This window comes from Mus musculus, chromosome 2, assembly GCF_000001635.26.
Source record: "Mus musculus strain C57BL/6J chromosome 2, GRCm38.p6 C57BL/6J".
NCBI classification, from domain to species: Eukaryota; Metazoa; Chordata; class Mammalia; order Rodentia; family Muridae; genus Mus; species Mus musculus.
Window position 1 is genome coordinate 57,074,031 of NC_000068.7, and position 26,745 is coordinate 57,100,775.

Sequence of the window (26,745 nt, forward strand, 5' to 3'; positions counted from 1 at the left end):
GTTCACAATGTTGAGCAGTTTCTTTGACATCAATTTTCAATATAATCCCTTCTACCATGATCTGGGCAAGGTGAGTGCAGATTTTTTTATATCAATCTTAATTATTAACAGAAACTATTGTACCACACCTAATACAGAACACTGTAAATGGGGTCTAATTATCTACAAGCATATATGTGGTTTACAGAAATAATATAAATAAAGAGCTGCAGTGGAGTTTAAAAGGTTTCGGGAAGTGGGGTGAGAAAGTCTGTATTGATGTCGCACTCCAGACCCGTGCTGGGAGGGACCTTCTGCTCAGTTAGTTGCTGGGGTCAGGACTTAAGAGCAAAGTTGTTCCAGCTGTGAGGTGAAAAACTGAACAATCCAGAGCAGAAAACAGCAGGCAGGGTCCAGATAGGCAAACAGCTGGATGGGCAGGGAGTCAAGTAGGCTACATCTACAACAGGAGACCTAGCCCAGCTGAAGCTCCAAAGAAAGTTGGGAGTCCTTTGTTGGTCTCTGAGGAAAACACATGGCAGGTAAGACTTGTTAGATGCCCATCACTTTACCAGATCCAAGCGAGGAGGTTGCAGCCTTTCCTCAGTCCAGTAGGTAGGTCTAGGTTTTTGGACTCTTTTTTTTCTGATACGATATTAATACACCCATGGGTCCCTACAGTCTCAATTCATCCTGATAAATTTAAAGGGTAGCTTACTCTACTCACAAGAATAAATTGTGCTCCCTGAAAAAATGTTCAACATCCTTAATCATCAGGGAAATGCAAATCAAAACAACCCTGAGATTCCACCTCACACCAGTCAGAATGGCTAAGATCAAAAATTCAGGTGACAGCAGATGCTGGCGAGGATGTGGAGAAAGAGAAACACTCCTCCATTGTTGGTGGGATTGCAGGCTTGTACAACCACTCTGGAAATCCGTCTGGCGGTTCCTCAGAAAATTGGACATAGTACTACCGGAGGATCCAGCAATACCTCTCCTGGGCATATATCCAGAAGATGCTCCAACTGGTAAGAAGGACACATGCTCCACTATGTTCATAGCAGCCTTATTTATAATAGCCAGAAGCTGGAAAGAACCCAGATGCCCCTCAACAGAGGAATGGATACAGAAAATGTGGTACATCTACACAATGGAGTACTACTCAGCTATTAAAAAGAATGAATTTATGAAATTCCTAGCCAAATGGATGGACCTGGAGGGCATCATCCTGAGTGAGGTAACACATTCACAAAGGAACTCACACAATATGTACTCACTGATAAGTGGATATTAGCCCAAAACCTAGGATACCCAAGATATAAGATACAAATTCCTAAACACATGAAACTCAAGAAAAATGAAGACTGAAGTGTGGACACTATGCCCCTCCTTAGAAGTGGGAACAAAACACCCTTGGAAGGAGTTACAGAGACAAAGTTTGGAGCTGAGATGAAAGGATGGACCATGTAGAGACTGCCTTATCCAGGGATCCACCCCATAATCAGCATCCAAACGCTGACACCATTGCATACACTAGCAAGATTTTATCGAAAGGACCCAGATGTAGCTGTCTCTTGTGAGACTATGCCGGGGCCTAGCAAACACAGAAGTGGATGCCCACAGTCAGCTAATGGATGGATTACAGGGCTCCCAATGGAGGAGCTAGAGAAAGTACCCAAGGAGCTAAAGGGATCTGCAACCCTATAGGTGGATCAACATTATGAACTAACCAGTACCCCGGAGCTCTTGACTCTAGCTGCATATGTATCAAAAGATGGCCTAGTCGGCCATCACTGGAAAGAGAGGCCCATTGGACACGCAAACTTTATATGCCCCAGAACAGGGGAACGCCAGGGCCAAAAAGGGGGAGTGGGCGGGTAGGGGAGTGGGGGTTGGTGGGTATGGGGGACTTTTGGTATAGCATTGGAAATGTAAATGAGCTAAATACCTAATAAAAAATGGAAAGAAAAAAAAAAGGAATAAATTGTGCTCAGTGTATCCTGGATGGTGGTGTCTGAGAGATGGTGTGTCTACCCTCTGTGTGTCTACCCTGAGGCAATAGCCCTTCCCTTTCTTCAAAATCAAGAGTCCATATGTTTGTATACATATATAAGCATCCAATAACAATTGGTTAGAAAAAAAAAAAGAGGCCATGAATGGTCAATGGTAGGGTTTAGAGGGACAAACAGAAGAAAGAAATGTAATTAAATTACAATCTCAAGAATATGTTAACAGTAGATAAGAAGTTCTGTTAATTGATCTGAGCAATTATTATTCTTTAGAATTTCTGTCCTATGCCATTTGTTTGGGGGCCTTGCTTGTCTCTCAGAGCAGGGTCTAGTCCAGTCTCAGAGGCCACTACCCATAATTACCTCTGTTTTCCCGTGACTATCAGACATTCTGTGCAGTGTGTAAGGTCTGTCTGCTCCTGAAACTCACTGCATGTGTCTGGCTCTGGGCAGCTGAATTCAATGTCAGTGTAAGCTCCACATCAGATGCACATTACATTTGTGAAGCCTCCTTTAAAAATTGAGAGTACAATAAATATTATCAAAGGCTCAGAATAACACACTAGTGATTCCCAGAATGAACAGAGACTTCTTGTTTAGCAGGAAGAGGAGATGGAGGAAAAGGCCATGGCAGCAGCATATCTAGCTAAAATATTACTTGTGACTACTGTGCAATCTTGGTTCAGCAAAGCATATTTATCCTCTAATACATTCACATATCATAATCATTTTGAAAGCTTCAACACATGTCTTCTAATGGTGTCACTCTATATAATGGGATATGCAAATTAGAATATTATAGAATCTTAATTTCATTATATCATTCAGAATTGTAAATGTTCAGCTAGTTACAGCTCAGATAGGGGAGTCAGTAAAAGAAGAAAAAAAAAAGAAGAAATATCCTTTTGGCTGTTTGACCAAAAATGAAATAGACTCACATTGCTAATGGGAAAATTAACATGCTCCTCAGATGTGTACTGTAACAGTGGGTTAACATGGATGGCCTCCAGAGTTAAATCATCACTTCCTAATAAATGCTTTATGAACCCTGGTTTCAGCATTTTGGGGTCCCAAGGCACTATTTCATATATTGTGTTAAAGCTTACAATAAACTCCCAAAGAAATAAAAAATGTACAAGTTGAAACTAATGTGGCTTGTCTGGTAAAGAATATGACAGGGCATATTCTGTCATCTCATATACTCCCCATGTCAGTAAATAATTTTTAAAATGTTACCTCCCAAACTCCAAATCCTGACATAAGTTGGCAAGATGTGAGACTGGAATCTGGGAACCTTTTCAATCTGAAAATAGGTGGCTTCATCCATGTGTTTCCAACTTCTGTAAGAACAAGTAAACTATATCAAGTGGCTGTATGCAGCCCCAGGAAAATACAAATCCATTTCATCTCCTGTGGCAGCAATGCTTTATTCTATGCCTGCAAGATCAGAGCCTGGAATGAAATAAATAATAATAATAATAATAAAATGAAATAAATAACATTCCTTCACCCTTTGAAAATCAAGACTTATCTTCCCAAGGGTCACCCCAACTCCCTTCTTACACTTAGACACACATCCTTTTTTTTCTTTTATTCTTCTCTCATACATTACAGTACAGTCTGTACAATATAATACAGTACTGACTGCCATTTCCCTCCCTCCACTCATCCCAGCACTCCCCCACCCCTCTCTCCTCCTCCATTTCCCTTCCAAAAAAAAAAAGGAAGGAGGAAAGGGAGGGAGGGAGAGAAAAAAGAAAAGGAAAGGAAGGGAAGGGAAGGGAAGGGAAGGGAAGGGAAGGGAAGGGAAGGGAAGGGAAGGGAAGGGAAGGGAAGGGAAGGGAAGGGACTGTTCTAATTTTTTTTTAATTTTATAGTTGTATGTGAAGAAGAGAAGAGAAGAGGAGAGAAGAGAAGAGAAGAGAAGAGAAGAGAAGAGAAGAGAAGAGAAGAGAAGAGAAGAGAAGAGAAGAGAAAAGAAAAGAAAAGAAAAGAAAAGAAAAGAAAAGAAAAGAAAAGAAAAGAAAAGAAAAGAAAAGAAAAGAAAAGAAAAGAAAAAAGGAAAGAAAAAGAGCAAGCCTCCCAGGGCCTACTTGTTATGGGCATAACAAGCTATAATAACTCTAGGCACAAACTCTCATATCAAGACTGGATGAGGCAGCCCAGTAGAAGGAAAAGGGTCACAAGAGCAGGCAAAGGCGTCTGAGACAACCATCACACCTACTGTTAGGAGTTCCACAAGAACAACAAACTACACAACCTCAATGTATAGGCAGAGGACCTAGCTCAGACCCATACAGGGTCCATGGTTGTCACTTCAGCCCCTGTGGGCCTCTATAAGCCCTGCTTTGTTGGTTTGTGGTCTGCATTCTTGTGGTTACAAAGCTGTCCTTACTTCATTTAAAAATCAATACTTCTCATGCCCAGGACATTCACTTCTGGTGCCACAGCCCCATCATGACCCCCAGTCATCCCTGTGACTCTCACCATTTCTAAGGGAACACTATTCTAGGACCATAAGTCTTTATCTGGCTGACTTACTGTAGTTTCTTGAATGCTTGGACCACACCGACTTTTAATCATATCAGAAAGAAGACAATTTTTAAGGAGAAAAATCACAACATTCTCTAAGACAATCTAGTCCTAGCATTTGATCCTGGAAAAGTGTGTTTTACTCACTTACCTGAGAAGCAACCCCACGGGGACTTCTCTGTGATGCTACCTTGAATAACTTCATAATGATCTCACCAGCTTTCCAAGACGAGACACTAGAATGGCATCCCATATTTCTGCCAGTATCATTATTTTCACATGTACCATCTCTTGTTGTTCCTTCTTTTATTTTTTTATTCATTGTAGCTCTAAGAAGCCTACAAGTTATATTGATCTTCCACTCTAATGTCTCTCACATTCTAGTCTTCTCTTCCTAGTGTCTATCACCACCAATACACTGGCTACTTAATGCCATACTTGTTACTGCATGGGCTTCATGAAATACTTCCTTTTAATATATAAATTACTTCTAAATCAACTTTGCAAGTGCATTAGTTTTTTACTTCACTTTTCAAAAAGGTTTTGATGGATATCTAATAGTTAAAAATAATGGTTTAAACTGCACAATTTGAAAAACGTTCACAAAACTCAACCTCATGTTAGCATTTCTTCATCCTCTCAGCCCTCCCTTGACTGACATGGCAGATTCTACTGGAGGTCAGAGTGCATGAACTGTGCACTCAAATTCAGAAGATACCTCAAAGACAGAATCATCATCAACAGTGTTAAATGAGAATGGAAGCTGAACGGAGATGGGTCAGAAAATCTAAGTCAAAAAAGCAATTTCTCAACAGTTCATAAGCAATGCCTTAATCACAGAAAGGAAGGATAAAAATAAGAAATATTTTTCCTTGTGATCTCTTAAATGTGTGCCTGTTCAGCTCATCAACCAGCATGCACCTTACTCAGGCTGCAATTTCATATGAAATGCAAACTGGCAACTATCTAAGTGGTAACAAATGCTCAAGCCTTTATGTCTCTGCCTAGAATGTGTTTTGGAGAAGGAATAAAAGAGAGGTGAGAGGGTCTGAAGAATGATGTGGTAGACTTGGGCTCTCATTTTGCCTCCACTCTGTGACAATTAGACAATTTAAACTCCTGAAAGTCTGTTGCTCCCTGTTCCAGAGACAGCCACATCTTCTTATGTAGTGCCAGCCTCATCCTGTAGACAAAATGGTGAAGGTTGGTGTGAACGGATTTGGCCATATTGGATGCCTGGTTACCGGGGCTGCCTTCTGTTCTGCACTTGGCAAAATGGAGATTGTTGCCATCAACAACCCCTTAATTGACCTCAACTACATGGTCTACATGTTCCAATATGACTCCACCCATGGCAAATTCAACGGCACAGTCATGGCTGAGAACGGGAAGTTTGTCATCAAGGGGAAGCCCATTATAATCTTCCAGGAGTGAGATCTCCCAAACATCTAATGGGGTGATGCTGGTACTAAGTATGTTGTAGAGTCTACTGACATCTTCATCACCATGGAGAAGGCCCGAGCCTACTTGAAGGGTGGGGGCAAAAGGTTTATCATCTTTGCCTCTTCAACCGATGTCCCCATGTTTGTGATGGGTGTGAACCACGAGAAGTACAACAACTCATTCAAGATTGTCAGCAATGCATCCTGCACCACCAACTGCCGAGCCTCCCTGGCCAAGGTCATTCATGACAACTTTGGTATCGTGGAAGGGCTCATGACCACTGTCCATGCCATCACTGCCACTCAGAAGACTGTGAATGGCCCCTCTGGAAAGCTATGGTGTGATGACTGTGGGCCTGCCCAGAACATCATCCCTGCATCCACTGGTGCTGCCAAGGCTATGGGCAAAGTCATTCCAGAGCTGAACGGGAAGCTCACTAGCATGGTCTGCCCCCAACACTGAACACCTCCCTCACAATTTCCATCCTAGACCTCCCTTAGTAACAGGAAGGGCTTAAGGAGCCTTTCCTACTCTCTTGAATACCATCAATAAAAGTTCATTGCAAATAAATAAATTAATTAATAAATAAATAAATAAATAAATAAATAAATAAATAAATAAATAATCTTTTCTGACTTGTAAAGCAAGAATTAGCTTTTGCGCACTTATACATATGTATTAACTGTGCCAGGGACTGAACATAAAGCATCCTACGTGCATAGCTCCACAGCTGGGCTGCAGCCCTAGTCATCCAGTGCGGCTTACATTTCTGCTTTGTTAGCTGTTCCAACTTTACAAGTGACTTCTCGGTTGCAGTTCTATGGTTCTGTGCTACCATTTAGGGTTTTTTTTGTTGTTGTTTTTGTTTTTGTTTTTTTTTTTTTTTGGTTTTGCTTTTTTTTTTTTCTTTTTCCTGCCTTCCCAGTTCTGAAGTCCAGCACCATCACCAAATATATATTTTATTGACAATCACAAATCTTAAACATAAAGTGTCCTAGGTAAAAAGACAAATGGCCATCACATGTAAGCCTTTCATTTGAGTTCGCTGTCAGAAATGATGCATTTGATAAATAATGAGATTCCATCCCATCTTCCTGATTTCACCTTGTCAATTAAAAGCTTTGCATTGCGGATAAACAATGTCTATCCTGGTATGAATTGGAGTAGGTAATGGGAGAGGGAGACATTTTAGGCCAAACAGCCAGAGATCAGACAACATTCAGATATAGATATTCCCTTCTTAAATGCCAATTTCATCATTATTTCCTATATTATTATACCTTTCTCTAAACCCTAACAGTCAGGAGCACAGAGTTAAGCTGAGTGAAAAGAGATCATATTAGAAGATTACATGATACACTGTTATTGTTCCATTTATATAACTTTGTAAATGATAAAATTAAAGACAGAAAGAGACTCATGCCCCACACAGGTTAGGAAAAGAGGTAGATGGGAGGTTACTAAAAGATTGCATAAATAACTTTGAAGTGATGTGACAACCTGTATTTGAACACAATAGTGGTTCTGACCATCTATACTGTGGTGATACAGCATAGACAGACACATGCATGCAAATGAGCCCTGCTAAAATTGGTACAGTCTACAAAAGCTCAGTGGATTCTACTGACTTAGCTTCCTAGTTATGATGTGAATATCACTGGGGAGACTAAATGGGGTGTTGGCACTGTTAGTAAGAATAACTAAATCCTGAATATGAAATACAAAATTTGGTTGTGTGTGTGTGTGTGTGTGTGTGTGTGTGTGTGTGTGTGTGTGTGTGTGTAATCGGTTGCATGGAAGAGTAGCAGTGTTCATTGGCTTTTTGAACACCTGATGTAAAGTTCAGTTTAAGAAGAAAACCCTGGACTGGCGAGATGGCTCAGTGGTTAAGAGCGCCGACTGCTCTTCCAAAGGTCCCGAGTTCAAATCCCAGCAACCACATGGTGGCTCACAACCATCTATAACGAAATCTGATGCCCTCTTCTGGAGTGTCTGAAGACAGCTACAGTGTACTTACATATAATAAATAAATGAATCTTTTAAAAAAAAGATTTATTGTAAAAAAAAAAAAAAGAAGGAGAAGAAAACCCTGTCCTTCCCCACACCTGATCGTGAATCCCCCATTCCCCTCCAATCCCACTCCCTCCCGGTTCCCTCCTACATCTGCTTCTTATGACTATTTTATTCCTCCTTCTAAGTGATATTCAAGCTTCCTTTCTTGTTCCTTCTTTCTTGTTTAGCTTCTTTGGGTCTCTAGAGTACCTGTATTTTATGGCTATTATCCATTTATAAATGAATACATGCATGTCCCTTTGGGACTAGGTTACCTCACTCAGGATGATATTCTCAAGTTCCATCCATTTCTCTGCAAAATTCATGATGTCTTTGTTTTTAATGGCTGAATAGTATCCCATTGTGTAAATATACCACATTTTCTTTATCCATTCTTCAGTAGAGGGACATCTAGGTTGTTTCCAGTTTCTGGCTTTACTATGAATAAAGCTACAATGAACATAGTTTAGCAAGTGTCCCTGTGTGATGGTAGGGCAAATTTTGGGCATACATGCAGGAGTGGTATAGCTGGGTCTTAAGGTAGAACTATTCACAGTTGTCTGAGGAACTACCAAATTGATTTCCAAAGTGGTTGTACAAGTTTGCACTCCCACCAGCAATAAAGGAGTGCTTCTCTTGTGCCACACCCTTGCCAGCATGTGCTGCTATCTCTTGAGATTTTTATCTTAGCAATTCTAGTGGGTATAAGATGGAACCCTAGAGTTGTTTTGATTTACTTTTCTGTGAAGACTAAGGACATTGAACTTTTTATTTAAGTACTTCTCGGCTACTTGAGATTCCTCTGTTGAGAATTCTCTGTTTAGCTCTGTACCCTATTTTTTATTTGGGTTTTTGGGTTTCTGGTGTCTAACTTCTTGAGTTCTTTGTAAATTTTGGATATTAGTCCGTCAGATATAGGTTTGGTGAAGATCCTTTCCCAATCTCTAGGCTGCTGACTTGTCCTTTTGATGATGACCTTTGCCTTACAGAAACTTTGCAGTTTTGTGGGATTCCCATTTCTCCATTGTTGATCTTAGAGCCTGACCATTGGTATTTTGTTCAGGAAATTGTCCCCTGTAACAATGTGTTCAAAGCTATTTCCCATTTTCTCTTCTATGAGACTTAGTGTGTCCAGTTTTATGGTGGGGTCCTTGATCTCCTTGCACTTGAGTTTTGTGTTGACAGATAAATATGGATCTATTTTCATTCTTCTACATATAGACATCCAGTTAGTCCATCGCCATTTGTTGAAGATGCTTTCATCTTTCCATTATTCAGTTTTGGTATCTTTATCAAAAATCAAGTGTCCATAGGTGTGCGGGTTCATTTTGGGGTCTTTGATTTAATTACATTGATCAACATGTCTGTTTCTGTACCAATACCCTGCTGTTTTTATCACTATTGCTCTGTAATACAACTTGAGGTCAGAGATAGTGATTCCTCCTGAAGTTCTTTTATTGTACAGGATTGTTTTGGCTATCTTGGGGTTGTTTGTTTGTTTGTTTGTTTGTTTTTCCATATGAAGTTGAGAATTGGTCTTTCAAGGTCTGTAAAACTTGTGTTGGAATTTTTATGGTGATTGCTTTGAATCTGAGATTGCTTTTGGTAAGATGACTATTTTCACTATATTAGTCCTACTTGTCCATGAGCATGGGAGACCCTTCCATCTTCTGATGTCTTGTTCAATTTCTTTCTCCAGGGACTTGAAGTTCTTGTCATACATGTCTTTCACTTGATTGGTTAGAGTTAAACCATGATATATATATGTTGCCTGTACATGGAATTTGTTCTTCTAGCTTGTCTGTCTGTCCATTCCAGTGGGAGGGAAAGTGCCTAGCCTCGAGAAAACTTGAGGTGCCAGGGTAGGGACATACCCAGGGGCAATGGGGGAAGGGGCAACCAGGAGGGGGCAGTGAGCAGTATGCAAAGTGAATAATTGAATAAATAAATAAGAACTATCAAAAATGGTAAAGAAGAAAACCCACTAGAGATTGTATCAGAATTCTGAGAAAAGAGAACATACAAAAAAGGAAAAATATGTCTATTGTGTTTCTTTTGTCTATCTCTGACTTAATGTTCCAAGGAAAATGGTGACACACCCATTGAGCAAACCCAGAACTTGGATGTGAAAACAAGAAATTCTAGGCCAACCTTGGCTACATGGTGAGTTTGAGAACATCCTGCATTGTGTGAGATCCCATCTCAAACAGAGAGAAATGTAAAACATACTAAGTTCAGAAATTATAACATTTGTGGACAATGGTATCGTTTTACTATGTGCACCACCATTAGGATTTACATCATATCCATTATATTAGTCAACCAAGGCCTCTTTATTAATTGACTGTTTGCCATTGTCTAGTTTTCATCCATTTTTCTTTTCTATTTTTCCATCTACCAAATTTAAGAGCTCTCTAATGTATCTAGTCCTTTTTCTGTTTTAATCTCCAAACAAAAACATAGGCAAGTCATCCTTTGGGAAAACTATATATTATCAACCATTGTTTGACTCTTGGGGATAATTTTTTAAAGTTTTATTCATGAATACACGAAATAGCATCTTGATTTCCTGGGTTCCCTTTCACCATAAAACACAAGTCTTCCAAAGTTTACATGATGGTCAAGGCCACCATGGTTTTTCTCAATCACCAGACGTGCCCTCGGTCATGATGCACTAATTGTGTCTATTGTCTGACATCAACCCAGTAAGAGAACAAAAAGTGAGATTGAGACCATGAGGGAGCTATTAGGAATGGGGGGCAGAAATGGTGGGGGAAGGAGATGGGGCAGAAGGAGAGAGGGCAGAGAATGGAAAGAAGACAAGAGGGAGAAATATCAATGCAATGCAACAACAGAAAGTTTTAAATTAAAGCCAGACTCAAGATACACCTGGAAAATGTGTTTTTCTATTTCTGTCCTATAGGATCTTTGTCCAAAAATGCCAACAAATATGTTTGTCATTAAAGCTTAAATAAGCATGAATGGTTTACACTTTTTCAAAGGGAGCTCCTGAAGACAAATTATAAACAAACACTAAAGCTTACTTGACACAGCAGTTTACGTTGCTCTAGGTCATATGGAGACTCATGACCAACCTGTGCCTTAGGCTTGATCTGACATATAGAAAGAATGTGTGCCTTTGCAAGTTATTGCTCAATATGAAATGACTAAAGAACCACCTAACTATGCTTATGAGGTTGTGAGTCAGGGAGGGAGGCTTGGCAGAGCATCGCAGGGATGCTTGCTCTCTGATCTGATGTGTGTGGTTCCAGGTTCTCATCTTCCTCAGCAAACTTCACTCATTATCATCTAGGCATAGTGGTCCATGACTAGAATCCGAACCTCAGGAGGCTGAAGCTGTAGTGAACTGGAAACCAGCCTGAGTTACATGTAGAGAAGAAAAAAAAAATCACTTGACTTATAGACCATGACTTTAAACCTCCAAAGGTTGTTGTTGAGGAAAATGGCTCACTATAAAGCTTTGGCTGACCTGGAACTGGCCGTGTAGACAAGACTGGCCTCAAATTCAAACGGAGTCACCTGTCTCTGCCTCTTGAATTCAGAAATTAAAGGTATGTGCAGCTACACCTGGCAAAACTCCAAACCTTTTAAAGAGACAACTAGATTTTCTCACAAGGTCAGGCATGCTAAGGTGCCTAGTACCTTCCACAAGTCTACTACTACCACTGAAAGATAATCATGTGATTCAGAGGGACTATTTGGAACACTATCAGCTCCACAGCATACAAAGGCATCTGGGGTAATGAAAAAATGAACCATGCTAGAGTCAGGATGAAAATAATGTTTCTAGGGACCAGGTGTCAGGGCTTAACTCTTGGATTCAATATTTCCTAGTTCCACAACTCTGGACATGTGCTGTGTCCTTGTTTGTAGAATGGAGAATATAAAAGACCCTCTGCACCAGGTTGTTTTGATGGTTAAATGAGTTAATCCTTATAAAGAATACACAGTAAGCACTCCATCAATAATAGTTGTAAATAATTATTCATTTTCAGTTGGCTTGTTCCCAAAAGGTTTAAACAAGCCAACTGAATGAATAAGGCATTAAGTATGTAAATCAAATCCATACTTATTATGTTTTTAGAAATACTATAGAAAGCACAGAGCTCCTAAACAAAGATCATTGTTTAACGACGCTCATCCGTAGCTACTGTCAATTCACATCAGAACTGGGGGACTCACTACTGTGCAATGACAGTTACCAGTGAGAAGGGAATAGAGGAAAACGTCACCAACATACTCAGCAAAACAGTACTGAGCCCCCAATAGTCACCTGTGTTTACCATGTATTGCTCTTTTGCTTAAATGTTCAGCTCTAGTATGTAATCCAACATATGAGGCTGCTCGATACAATTGTATATTTTTATTATTTTTGATAATAATAATGATGTGTGTGCCCATGATTACAGGTTTCCACTGAAGCTAGAAGCATCAGATCCCTCTGGAGTGTCAGGCATCTGGGAGTCAAACTCTCATCCTCTGTAAGAGCAGTTAAGCACCTATAACCTTTGATCCATACATTACATACATCCCTCAATACATTTTCAAATGTTTGCATCTCAAAGTTAAGTTCAGAAATCAAAAATGTATATATACCTCTGTAATTTCAACTGTGGGCTGCTTTTTGATATAATTGGTCTCTATATGAAATTATATTAAGTTCTAATATAAGTTTCAGTCCAACTCAAATCAACAGTGATGATAAGCCAGGCCAACTCCATGTATGCAAAGTTCTTTTAACAATGGAAAGTGTTGTGTGCTTTGTAATGATGTCATATATCTACCAGAAGTCTTTTTAACAGCTCTGATAACATTTATTTGCCCAGATGTGGATTTTTTTCTCAAATTTTCTAACATATATAATAGAACACTTATCCTGAGGTCCCCACAACATGATGAACATATGATTATCCTAGAGCTATATATAATGTACCTTATCTAATGCTTTTGTTGAATGCCCCGTTAGCCTAAATGGCTGTTTGAGGTGGAAGGAACTGTTTGTAAGTTTGGGTTGTTTGTTTTTCTTTAATACACTGGATCTCTTCAAATAGCCCTCAAACTTGTAGTTCTTCTACACTTATTCTTCTAAAGGATAGATCACAGGAATGCACCACCTTGCCTTGTCTATCTGTCTGTTGGTCTGTCTTTGATTTTTGATAGCAAACCAGTAGCCAACATCAAACTAAATGGAGAGAAACTGGAAGCAATCCCACTAAAATCAGGGACTAGACAAAGCTGCACACTTTCTCCCTAACTATTCAATATAGTACTTGAAGTCCTAGCCAGAGCAATTCGACTACAAAAGGAGATCAAGGGGATACAAATTGGAAAGGAAGAAGTCAAAATATCACTTTTTGCAGACGATAAGACAGTATATATAAGTGACCCTAAAAATTCTACCAGAGAACTCCTAAACCATATAAACAACTTCAGTGCAGTAGCTGGATATAAAATTAACTGAACAAGTCAATGGTCTTTCTCTACACAAAGGATACATAGGCTGAGAAAGAAATTAGGGAAACAACACCTTTCATAATAGTCACAAATAATATAAAATACCTTGGTGTGACTCTAAGGAAGTAAAAGATCTACATGATAAGAACTTTAAATCTCTGAAGAAAGAAACTGAAGAAGAACTCAGACGAAAAGATCTCCAATGCTCATGGATTGGCAGTATTAATATAGTCAAAATGGCTATCCTGCTGAAAGCAATCTACAAATTCAATGCAATCCCCATCGAAATTCCAACTCAATTCTTCACTGAGTTAGAAAGGGCCATTTGCAAATTAATCTGGAATAATAAAAAACCTAGGATAGCAAAACTATTCTCAACAATAAAAGAACCTCTGGTGGAATCACCATAGCTGACCTCAAGCTGTACTACAGAGCAATTGTGATAAAAACTGCATGGTACTGGTACAGCAACAGACAGGTAGATCAATGGAATAGAATTGAAGACCCAGAAATAAATCCACACATCTATGGTAACTGGATCTTTGACAAGGGGGCTAAAATCATCCAGTGAAAAAAAAGACAGCATTTTCAACAAATGGTGCTGGCACAACTGGCATTTATCATGTAGAAGAATGGGAATTGATCCATTCTTATCCCCTTGTACAAAGTTCAAGTCTAAGTGGATCAAAGAACTCCACATAAAACCAGAGACACTGAAATTTATAGAGGAGAAAGTGGATAAAAGCCTCAAAGATATGGCACAGGGGAAAAATTCCTAAACAGAACAGCAATGGCTTGTGCTGTAAGATCAAGAATTGACAAATGGGACCTCATGAAATTGCAAAGCTTCTGTAAGGCAAAAGACACTGTCAATAAGACAAAAAGGCCACCAACAGATTGGGAAAGGATTTTTACCAATCCTAAATCTGATAGGGGACTAATATCCAATATATACAAAGAGCTTAAGAAGCTGGACTCCAGAAATTCAAATAACCCCATTAAAAATGGGGTACAGAGCTAAACAAAGAATTCTCAAATGAGGAATACCAAATGGCTGAGAAGCACCTGAAAAAATGTTCAACATTCTTAATCATCAGGGAAATGCAAATCAAAACAACCTTGAGATTCCACCTCACACCAGTCAGAATGGCTAAGATCAAAAATTCAGCAGACAGCAGATGCTGGTGAGGATGTGGAGAAAGAGGAACACTCCTTCATTGCTGGTAGGATTGCAAGCTTGTACAACCACTCTGGAAGTCAGTCTGGAGGTTCCTCAGAAAATTGAACATACAACTTCCGGAAGATCCAGCAATACCTCTCCTGGGCATATAACCAGAATATGTTCCAACTGGTAATAAGGACACATGCTCCACTATGTCCATAGCAGCCTTATTTTATAATAGCGAGAAGCTGGAAAGAACCCAGATGTCCCTCAACAAAGGAATGGATACAGAAAATGTGGTACACTTACACAATGGAGTACTACTCTGCTATTAAAAACAATAGGGTAAATGGATGTATCTGGATGATATCATCCTTAGTGAGGTAATCCAGTCACAAAAGAAGTCACTTGATATGCACTCACTAATAAGTGGATATTAGCCCAGAAACTTAGAATACCCAAGATACAATTTGCAAAACATATGAAACTCAAGAAGAAGGAAGACCAACGTGTGGATACTTCATTCCTTCTTAGAATGGGGAACAAAATACCCATGAAAGGAGCTACAGAGACAAAGTTTGGAGCTAAGACGAAAGGATGGACCATCCAGAGACTACCCCACCCAGGGATCCATCCCATAATCAGCCAGCAAACACAGACACTATTGCATATGCCAGCAAGATTTTGCTGAAAGGACCCTGATATTGCTGTCTCCTGTGAGGCTATGCAAGTGCCTGGCAAATACAGAAGTCAATGCTCACAGTTATCTATAAGATGGAACACAGGGCCCCCAATGGAGGAGCTAGAAAAAGTACCCAAGGAGCTGAAGGGGTCTGCAACCCTATAGGTGTAACAACAATATGAACTAACCAGTACCCCCAGAGCTCACATGCAATGGTGTCAGCGTTTGGAAGCTGATTATGGGATGGATCCCCGGATATGGCAGTCTCTAGATGGTCCATCCTTTCATCACAGCTCCAAACTTTTGTCTCTAACTCCTTCCATGGATGTTTTTTTCCCACTTCTAAGAAGGGGCAAAGTGTCCACACTTTGGTCTTCGTTCTTCTTGAGTTTCATGCGTTTAGCAAATTGTATCTTATATCTTGGGTATCCTAAGTTTCTGGGCTAATATCCACTTATCAGTGAGTACATATTGTGTGAGTTCCTTTGTAATTGGGCCTTATCTTATCTATGACTCTTGTCAAATCTTTCTCTGCTTTGTCACTTAATTATGAATTAGTCATTCAATTAGATGTCGTTGTTTGTGATCAATGGTGTGTACTAAGGGATTCCAGCCAGAGAGATTAAAGGTGTATACTAAGGGCATATCTGCATTCCATCTGGATCACACACACACACAAACACACCCCTAGGTCTTTAGATGTGGTGAGAGCAGCCATGTTGCTGGATTAAATTCATCTACAAAAGTTTAAGTAAATACTTTCATTACCAAATTATCTTAATCACTACCCACTAGTCAAAACAAAACAAATGCCGATGTATGGCTGGGGAAATTCAATCAGATATCAATGCAAGCTCATCTAAAAAAAACCCTCCTTTGAGTCTTGTATATCAGTGTTTTCTAGAAACCCTAGGCTTGCTCACGTCCCCGAGCTTTTGGTTTTATATTTCTTTCTTGTTTTAGGAACAAACTCCTTTCTCTACAAACAAAGACATTCATCGAAACATTCACAAATTCTGTAACATGGGTTGTGGGGTCCCATTAGATCTCCAAACATACAATGCTGAAAGTGTTCTCTTTGCATATGTGGATTCTCTTTTACACTGCAGGAGACTTAAGAGAGGTACTTTTCACTTAGCACATAGAAAATTGACATGTATTGATTAAATAAGAGAGGCCAAAGAGGTCCTTCATAGCCGGTGCCATTATGAACTATCAAGTAAAACCGTAAAATTAATAAGAGGGGAACATCTAATTAAAATAAAAAAGTAATTTTCAGAACCCTGCAAGATAGTAATGACAGTCAAAGCAGACTGAGAATTAACCACTGAGTAGATACTGTCTTAGCAGGTAGGCATTTAAACCTCATGACTAACACTCACAGAAGACACTCTCTATGTCAGTTCATATATATATATATATGAGTTATTTAAGTTGTCCTTGGTGAGCTAAAGAGCAAATGGATTGCTAAATAAACGCAGATTCACAACCAGCTACCAGTGGCAAGTTTTTTGTTTTGTATCCTGGTAAAGGAACAGGAATTCAAATCGTCTATATAAATTACACAATACTTTGAGTGCTGGCATTGTAAAATAGCTATTCCATAGACTTTACTCAACTCCTACATCAAAATCTTTGGAACTGTTTTCTAGAGTGTGCTTAAAGTTTTCTAAAGCTGACATTCTACTGGGGACTGATTCCTCCTCGTTTCTCTCAAACACATTTCTAAGTCGGAGAGTATCGCTTATATGCATGAAACCTTGGATTCAATCAACAGTACCCTTGATAATGTTTGCCTAGTATACACAAAGTCCTAGGATTGATAGCCAGCACCACATAAAATTGGGCATGGCAGTACACAGCTGCAGTCTCAGCACTTGGGAAGTAGCAATAAGGCCACCTTTAGCTACCTGGTAAGTTTGAGGCTACGTGAGATCTGTCACAGAAAAAGAGAGAGAGAGAGAAATAATAATAGGCAATAATACCAATAGCTTTCAAAAAATGTGTTGAGTTTAATTCCTGATGCTGCTACTGACCTCACCAAAAATTAGGCTGGTTTTCACTTTCAATTTTCTATATTGAAAAAAGAAGACAAGATATAGAATTATAGTTGGGGAAATACCTACCAAAAAAACTCCATGGAAGTCTTCCTCAAAGGTTCTCTGTGGATCATTACAGTAATTCTTCCCACATGCCTCCATCACAAGACTCTCAAAAAGTGTTCAAAGTCTAATTGGCAAAAAAAAAAAAAAAAAAAAAAAAAAAAAAAAAAAGCACCTGCACCTTTTGTCACACCGAGCAGATCTCAAACTAGATTAACATTGAACCCACAAAACTTTAATTACTAAACAAGTATTTTGCTTGTCTTTTCTTAAGTGGCAATATTTTACCCTAATTAGTGTAGGAATAATTTAATGTCTGTATAGGTAGCAGTATGCACAGGTTGCCTCCAGCATTTTTCTATGTTGCATACATCTATTTTTTTCATTATTCATAAACTGGCTTTATTTTTATAAGATTTATTTGTTCCTTCTTTTATAAGTATGTGAGCTTACCTGTACAAAGGTATGTGCACCCCATGTGTGCAGGAGCCTGGGGAGGTCAGAAGAGAGCATCAGATGTCCTCAACTAGGTGCTGGGAACAAAACCCTGGTCTGCAAAATCACTGAGTGCTTTTAACCACGGAGGCATTTTTCCAGACCCTATTTGAAATTTTCAATTGACATAGTAACTGTATATATTTAAAGGGACAGTGTGGTAAGTTGGGCTTTGTACACACTGTATACTGATTTAATAAAAACCACAAGTGCTTCCCTATTGCTTTGAACTGGAATGGATGCCTTCAATATCCTTTCTCGTGTGTGTGTGTGTGTGTGTGTGTGTGTGTGTGTGTGTGTGTGTGACATGTGGATTCTTGGGAATATCACTCACACCACTGTGTTATAAAGCACTGACAATTGATTTGTCTTGTATATCCCAGAGCTCCATGTGACCTTCCTCTGCCCCCCTTCTCTGTACCTTTCCTAGCCTCTACTATACACTGTACTTCCCACTTCTACGAAACCAACCTTTTTAACACATTTTAAACAGAAGTTATTATTTGTAAATCCCACCATAAGGTGTTAAGCAACAAGGTTCATCATTGTCCAAAAATTCCCATGTTCATACCAACATGAGGACTGAGTTTGCAGGGAGATCAATGGAAGTTATTCACATATGTTAAAGAACCATCTCTGAGAAACTACTTTTTCTATAAATAAGTATATCTTGTATAATAAGCCAAATGTACATAATGTAATTTAGCTCTGCTTGGCATCCTAAAAACACTGGGAGAGTAGTCACTAAATCATTCCCTAAATGCTATAATATTCTGTCACTGTATCATAATATTTTATATGCAAAATATGCCCTTCCTAAAGTGGGCCTAAAAACAGTCATTTCTGCGACGTTTATCTGGAATATCAATGTGTTAACGCACCACAGGGTAAAGGCACTTGAGTGCCTAAGGATCTCACTCAGCTGCAGAAATTTATCAAAAGACAAATCTCTTGTTCATTTTAGTGGGCTATTCAAAGTAGTTAGCATCTAAATATTAAAGAGCTCTGCCAAAATTTTGCAAATCTCCATTGCCATGACACATTAGCCTTGCTTTAGCTGAGATGTTGTCTTTGACACGCAAGGCAAGCAAAACCCAGTTGGTCAAGAGAGACAAAGATGGCTTTCGTCGACCTTCTGAGACCACATTAATCTTTATCATTCCACAATTCAACAAATGAGCAATGCTTATCTCTCTGAGAAGATAACAAATATTAACTGATTCTAATTCACAAAATCCACATTATAAACATAAGCGAGTTATAGCTAGTGTTCTTGTTAAACAAGAGAAAATTCACTATTGCACAATAATAGAGTGCATTTGATAGGATCTAGACAACTCCCTCACACAGCCCCCCTGCCTGAGCTCAGGTTAATTTAGAGATTAAGCTGAATAAAGAACGTATGCAATCCCCGGACCTCTCATTGAAGATGGAACTGGCTTCATATGTGTATCCTGGCACATGCAATCATGCACACTCACACATGTGCACATGCAATAATAGTGAATGACGATTTAATTTAAATGTTTGTAACCAGCTCATTATAAAGCTGAGCAGAAATGGCAATACCTCTTCTCTTCACCTTGATCACTTTGAACCTACAAATGATTACCACGGGAGTGTTTTTTTGTTTTTTGGTTTTTTGGGTTTTTTTTGTGAAAATGGTTTACTTTTAGTCTTACAATAAGAACTCAATGATAGCAGCCTTGTCTGCTGTAGCTAATTCAAAAACAAAACCAAAGAAAATGAGGCCATTTTCAGCAAATCATTAACACAACACAGTAATAGAAACAAAACAGCGTCACAATCCCAAAGGCTGGCTTACAGCTCTGTCTTCCTGCAGCATCGTCCTCTACCATGTGTTAAGGTGAGAGGGACTGAATTAAGGCCCTAGGCTGAGCGGTTTGCTCAAATCGAAACAAATTATAACCATTTACAAAATGAAATTTTAAAAGAGAACTTCAAAAACTCCCCCTGCTTAATAAAAATTGTCTAGTAAGTTAAAAATTGAGTTAGGAAAATAACATTTTTATTATTTTTAACAAATGATAGTAATAAAGACCCTTAGTATCTCCTGCAGCAGGTGAAGAGGCAACTGTGCAAGCACTGTGTCACCCTGGGACTAAAATTATGTGGGAAGCTTTACTGTGAAACTTATCTGTCAGAATTTAAAGATAGGACAGATAGTCCAATTGGTTATAATTGAAACAAGCTATGATGTACTATCAAGAGAGAGAGAGAGAGAGAGAGAGAGAGAGAGAGAGAGAGAGAGAGAGAGAACCCTCAGGAAAATAAAGGCAAATGGTGAGGAGTGTTTTTTTTCCTCTCTTGCTTCTTCCAATTAGAGCAGTAAATCTACTGGATTTCAGACATCAGTGTGCACTGCATAGCTTAAGGGAAAAATATCTGTATATGTCCCCAATATGATATCTCACTGCGAGAAGGCCAACTGACACACACACAGGAAATATCAGTGGGTGTTATCATGGAATCATACATAGGAACCTATCCAGAAATAATTACACGCAGCCTTCTGCAGCACAGCCCTGGAAGCCTGCATATGCTGGCTTCTCAGCGGCCTGACAGCAAGCAGTTTCCACTTGCATGGAGAAAGGGGAGCTTGTGTTAATGAGATTTTCCTTCTGTACCTCCCTACCTTGCTGCAACTTCCAGCACAGGAAAATCACTCTCCCTATAGAGCAGAGGAAGCAGGAGAGCCACGTGGGCTCTTTGGTCACTTGTACTTTTCTCTATCCTCCACTAATGTCTTAAAATCCATTTATATCCCTCATTGACACTTTGCTTGGCTCCTTTGATGGCTCTGTAAGATCCTCTCCCTCACATCCAGACGTCTGTCCCTCTCCCAGACCTTCTTTTTTTTTTTTTTTTCCTTTTTTTTAATTAGGTATTTTCTTCATTTACATTTCCAATGCTATCCCAAAAGTCCCCCATACCCTCCCCCCCATTCCCCTACCCACCCACTCCCACTTCTTGGCCCTGGCATTCCCCTGTACTGGGGCATATACAGTTTGCAATACCACGGGGCCTTCCCAATGATGGCCGACTAGGCCATCTTCTGGTACATATGCAGCTAGAGACACAAGCTCCGGGGGGTACTGGTTAGTTCATATTGTTGTTCCATCTATAGGATTGCAGACCCCTTTAGCTCCTTGGGTACTTTCTCTAGCTCCTCCATTGGGGGCCCTGTGATCCATCCAATAGCTGACTGTGGGCATCCACTTTTGTGTTTGGTAGGCCCCGGCATAGTCTCACAAGAGACAGCTCTATCTGGCTCCTTTCGGCAAAATCTTGCTAGTGTATGCAATGGTGTCAGCGTTTGGAGGCTGATTATGGGATGGATCCCTGGACCAGGTCTTACTATGTAGCACAGACTGGCCTGCAACTCATGACCTTCCTAGCTTTCTGTCCCTAGAATTTGAGACAGCAGCTACTTCCAGGCTTACTGTAATTAGTACAAGCACTTCAGTTTTACTCATTCTTTTTCCTTCCAAGCTGGTGTTTCAGGGGTGGGGGGGTGTGGACGCATGAAAGAAAAAAAAACAGCAAGAAAACAAATGAGAACCATCTCATTTCTCTTATTCGTTTGATAATGAATTTTGAGCTGTCACTATCGTTTTGAGAACAGAACCTCCCTCATAAGGGAATGGTTTGCTAAAAGAGAGTATTACAAGCTTTTTTGCTGAGGTTACTCTATAGGCCAAGGGTACTGTGATGCTCCGCCCTACGACAGTGGAATGGTCCTTCATTTAAGATCCACTCTGACCTTCTAGTGTACCCTATTTAATCTCAACTACAAGTAAAACTCTTCACATTCTAAACTGAAATACCGAGTCTTGTCTTCCTCCTCCTCCTCCTCTTCCTCCTCATTTAAAACTCTACTAATGATGAATGTGTAGTTCCTTTCTGCATCTTCAAAAGCAAAAATCAACTTTTACTAATTCTTAAAAGTCACTTCCTTTTTGTATAAATGACAATACACAAATTATTTTTTTTAGAACCTACCAAACATTACCCATTGTTTTCACTCTTACCTCAGAGCTATTGCCATGTTGGGCCAACTTAATCATCCATCTCTTTGTATGTGTGATCTCCAAGTACTCATACATACTCACCTGTTCCCCCCTGCTGCTCGTCTTGTGTGGGTAAGCAATACCTAACCGCTTTTTAAAACCTTTCTTCATAAATCAGTGGCAGAGCCCTTAACCACCTTTCTCTTCTGAAATCCATCCAGTTCATCAGCGTCCCTCCGGATGCTGTTCAGAGCAGCTTGCAGGACCCTGCTACTGCCTCAGCAACACTTTCTTCAGAAAGCAGGTATCTCACTGCTTCTTCTGGTGGGGCTAAATCTGTGGGCATGATGCTTCACAAGCAGGGAAGGCTTCTGATATGATTTTACAAAGACTATTCCGACCTAACTTTTTTTTTCCAACCTTCACCCCAAGTATGAGCATTTTACAAATGTCTCTTTTGCAGTCCTACTCTTGTATTGAAAATTTGTTATGCTAAGGCATGCATTAGATGGTTCTCCTTTCATCCTCCTCCTCTTAGAAAAGCTTTCTCTTCTCTGTGTGTGCCTGACCTTTCTTTGTGCCGTTGTGTTTCTCCAGTCCAGCCAATTTCTCCATCCGAGGCCATGTGTAGTGTAATTAATATGATCTTTACACATTAGAAGGGTTATTAACGATAAGGTTAAATAAAAACCCTTATAACAGGACCCCCACTGAATCATCCTATATAGTCAGCCTATTGTTAGGTAACAGCTCATTTTATTTATGGCCTTTTGGCCCATTTGTATCACGTGTGACTCTGCTGTGTTAAGCTAAATAAGATTTAAATAGGATTTTTGCGAAACTGTATCTCAGGTTTCACGTTCCTTTTAGCCACCAGTTTTGTGATTTGATCAAAAGGTTGTTAAGTTTGACTGCTATGGTTCAGTCTTCAATTTTGGAAGTTACTGTTATTAGCCAGAGGAAAAGAAATGATTAGGCTATTTCATAGCACTGCGAGATTGATTCCTCTAAGTGAAAGCTATAGTATCCAGACTTTTAAAAATAATAAGCACTCATTGTAAAAATCATATATATTCAGTAATGTGCCTAGTTTCCATATTTATGGTCTTCTTTCAGTAAGTTATCATCAAAATTTATGAATATGTCTACATAATGCAAGTATTTGTATTCCAGTTACAGAGCAGGAAAAGGGGCTCATTTACTGCTTCTTGTTTATAGTATCTTGCCTTTTCCGTCATCCTCTGCTACCTGCAATCTAGTTCATGCTACATGCTACATGCCTCACCCACACCTACTTCCCTACAATCAGGCAATTCCATAACTACTTTACATCATGTTACACTGGAAGGCTTGTTTTGGATACATGTTAAGAGAAATTAACTCAGAAAAGACGAGCACTTTATTTTCTTTTTCTTGTTTTTTTTTTTTTTTATTGAAGTACGGATGAGAAACTTAATGAATCAACACTGCATATTTTGATAAGAGCAATGTTAAGCACATGAAACCCTGCACAATCGAGAAGAGCCTTGCATTTTTCCCAGCTCATAACACTGAAAATGAGGTTCACAGTCATATTAGTATCAAACTATAACCACTCACGTTGCCCTACAAATCAAAATAGTGTTTTTGAAAAAGCAGCACTGCCACTTTGTTATTTAAAGCTTTTTGTTGTTTGTGCTTTGTGAGTGAAATTTTGTTCAGGAAGAGCCTTAAGCAAGGGGTGGGGGGGAGAGACTGGCATATGTCTTGATCAGGAGAGAAGAGAACTCAGGAGAATACCCTGTAGAGAGTCTATGTAAGCTGGTCTCTTGTCATCATTTGAATTGCAAGAAGCGACATTAAATACTTGTGTGTATTGAAAGTAAACTTACATTATTCTGGCCAAATCTGAACTGTAGCTGCTCTGCATGTCGTGAGGGTGATGAGTTCATCTCCAGGGACAGGGTGAAAGGAAAAAGCACACGAGACCTCCACTCCCGAGGAAAGGCTATGCTGACACCCCAGACAGAAACGCTGCCCTCTCTGCCCTCCACCTGGGGGCCCCATGCTGTTCTGGCATGGGCCAACAAGTGGAGATTAAAAACAGGAGAAATATCTGGGACAGAAAAATGTCAAAGCCTTAGAGTCAGTTACAGTCTTAAAGAGAACAGTGTCTGGATAGAAGTCACATTATTAGCAATTTGGAATTTAAAGGGGGAAAGGGGAAAATAATGGCTTACTAGTTCCAGATTACACAACTGCCAACGTCATCCATCGTTAGATGGACTAAATAGACAGAGGGACAAACTGAATGTGGTGCAGAAATATTTACATGCTGCACAGGATCAAATTTGGTAACAATACCTTTCAAACTCTTGGTCTTTCTAGTCATCAGAAAAAGAAAAAATGAAGGGATGGAAGGAGGAGAGAGGGAGGGAAGGGAGAGAGAAGGAGGGAAGGAGGAAATAAAAGAAGGCAGGCAGAAAAATGCTAGCTTAGTAACATGTTACTCATAAAATTAAAAAAAAAACTACTTCACAAAAGATGAGTTTTGAATTTATGCACTGAGTTCAGCCTGAAGAAGAACTTGACTATGAAGCAAAGCAAAGGCAACCCCAGTACCAAGCCTATCTTACTCAGTAGAGCAGCTGAAATCTTTGATTCTACACATACATACATGTATATTTTCTTACAGCATGCTTATCTCAAGGCCACCTGGATGTCTCAGTTCAAGAGGAAATCTCCTCCACTAAGGAGCTTTTTGCCCTTTCCAAAAAAATTAAATAAATGAATAAAGGACAATTTTGAATACTGCTTAGACTGATTTCAAAACCTCTATTCATCACACCAGATTTTGGTGCACAAATTCCTCGGCTTCCAAAAATATAATCATTCCATACAGTTTCTTTCTTCCTTATTTGTGGATCCTGAGCTGCAGCAAGCGTTAGCTACAGAAGCATGCAGAGACACATCCTTTTGCCCATCGCTTCTGAAAGAACTCAAAATCCAGCTTCTCTTTACAAAGCCTTTCTTTTCTCACTCACAACATGAAAAGCAGTAATAACCTAATTCATTAAAACATTATTTGCATAAATAACAAACAAATCAGTCATCCAGTAAGCAGACTTGTTGACACCAAATACAAACACCGAAAGCTATATTTTAGTAAGAAAATGTGCACTATTGGGGGGTTGGGAATGAGAGATAGACAGAGCAGTGCACCATATATAAAATGTCAAACATGTCAAAACACTCATGAATACCAACATCTCCCACCACACCACGGCCAATTTTAAAGGTTATTTAGGGCTAACACATCTGCAAGTGCAGATTTTACAGCAGCAGACTTTATTTTTCTCAGATATATTAAAAATAAGTCACTGATGTGTCAAATGTTTGCCACATTGTTTCCACACATGTAGCCCATGTTGAAACTTCTGCTGGGCACTGCTTAAGGCAGGCCCATTGCACTAACTCCCGGTATCCCGTGTGTTCATTATGGATCTCTGGAAGCAAGCTTTTTTTACTGAATCAATTCAGCACACTGAGATGATAACCAAGCAGGAAAAGCAAATGTAGCCATCTTTTTTTTCTCTCAAAAATAAAAATGTCTCTCAGGGTCTCCATAATTCAACCTTTCAGAATTCTTTCAGAATATGTCACAAGGCTTCCTTGTCCCTAAGCCTCTGATCATGAATTATTTCTGAATAACTGCAGACAAGTGAGTTTTATAAAACCAGAAGCGTACCACATGCAGAACATGCTTATCCTATTCTCAGCCCTCAGATAACTGAAGCTTAAATTAAATGTCAAAGCTGAACAAAATCTATTGTATAAGCAAACGGCTGACCTAAATCCACCATATTTTGTTTGCCAGTGTATATATTCTAATAAATTTTGAAATATAATAAGGCTATTTTCACTACCCTTTGACCATGACAAGCTAGATGCAAGAGAATCTCCTGAAGAAATATTACTTTCTTGCTCAACTCTCTAAACAACATCTATTTATACCATTCAGTAGACTGTAAGAGCAGCTTGTAAGGAAATGTAACACTTGAGCATCGTAGATTGCAGACACCCAAGAAGTAGTGGAAAGAGGAGAGAATGCAGACAAAGCCAGGTTTGCGGTTTTACTGAATGTCCTGCTCAGAACAGAGCACTACAGCAAACTAACTTTCTGCTGTGCTCTGTCGTGTTTCTAACAGGAAGTTCAGAAGTTGGCTGGAAGTCAAATAGTAGACACAGAAGGATTCAAACCTCTTAAGGAAGAAATAGGCTTTTTTTATCCTTCCTGCTTTTTCAATGACTTTCTCTGAGACATAAAGGTGGGCAGCCATCATTCTATTTTCTTGACTACCAAAGTAGACAACTATGAACCCCTTTGTTGTGAAAAGCAATGAAAATCCTCTCATTTAAAATGTCAGAGAGAAGGTGGGAGAGATGGCACATGCTGCGATCCCAGTAGGCTGAGGCCGGGGGATCCTGAGTTCAAGATCAGCCTGGGCTACATGGTAAGATCTAACCTCAAAATGAAAGACATTTCAGAAACTGGAGCATTGTGGTGCTGTGGCCACCCCACTCTGACTTCTTGTCAGCATGCTAACCGTTCCTGAAACAATAGCCTCTCAAGCCAGGCCCACAGATGAGAAATCCCCACCCAGTGTGTGAAAAGGCAGTACCAAAAGCCTTTAAAATGCATGTTTTGACTCTAAATTCTAAGTTTGATAATTCCAGGTATTTGTGAATGAGTTCCTTTGCTCTCTTCTTCTCCTCATCTGTAAAATTAAGATAATGTGAC

The 26,745-nt window shown here is 39.5% G+C and overlaps 1 pseudogene; it reads left to right on the forward strand.

Annotated features, from left to right (window-relative positions):
• Gm13527 (predicted gene 13527) lies at positions 5,700 to 6,530 on the forward strand (annotated as a pseudogene).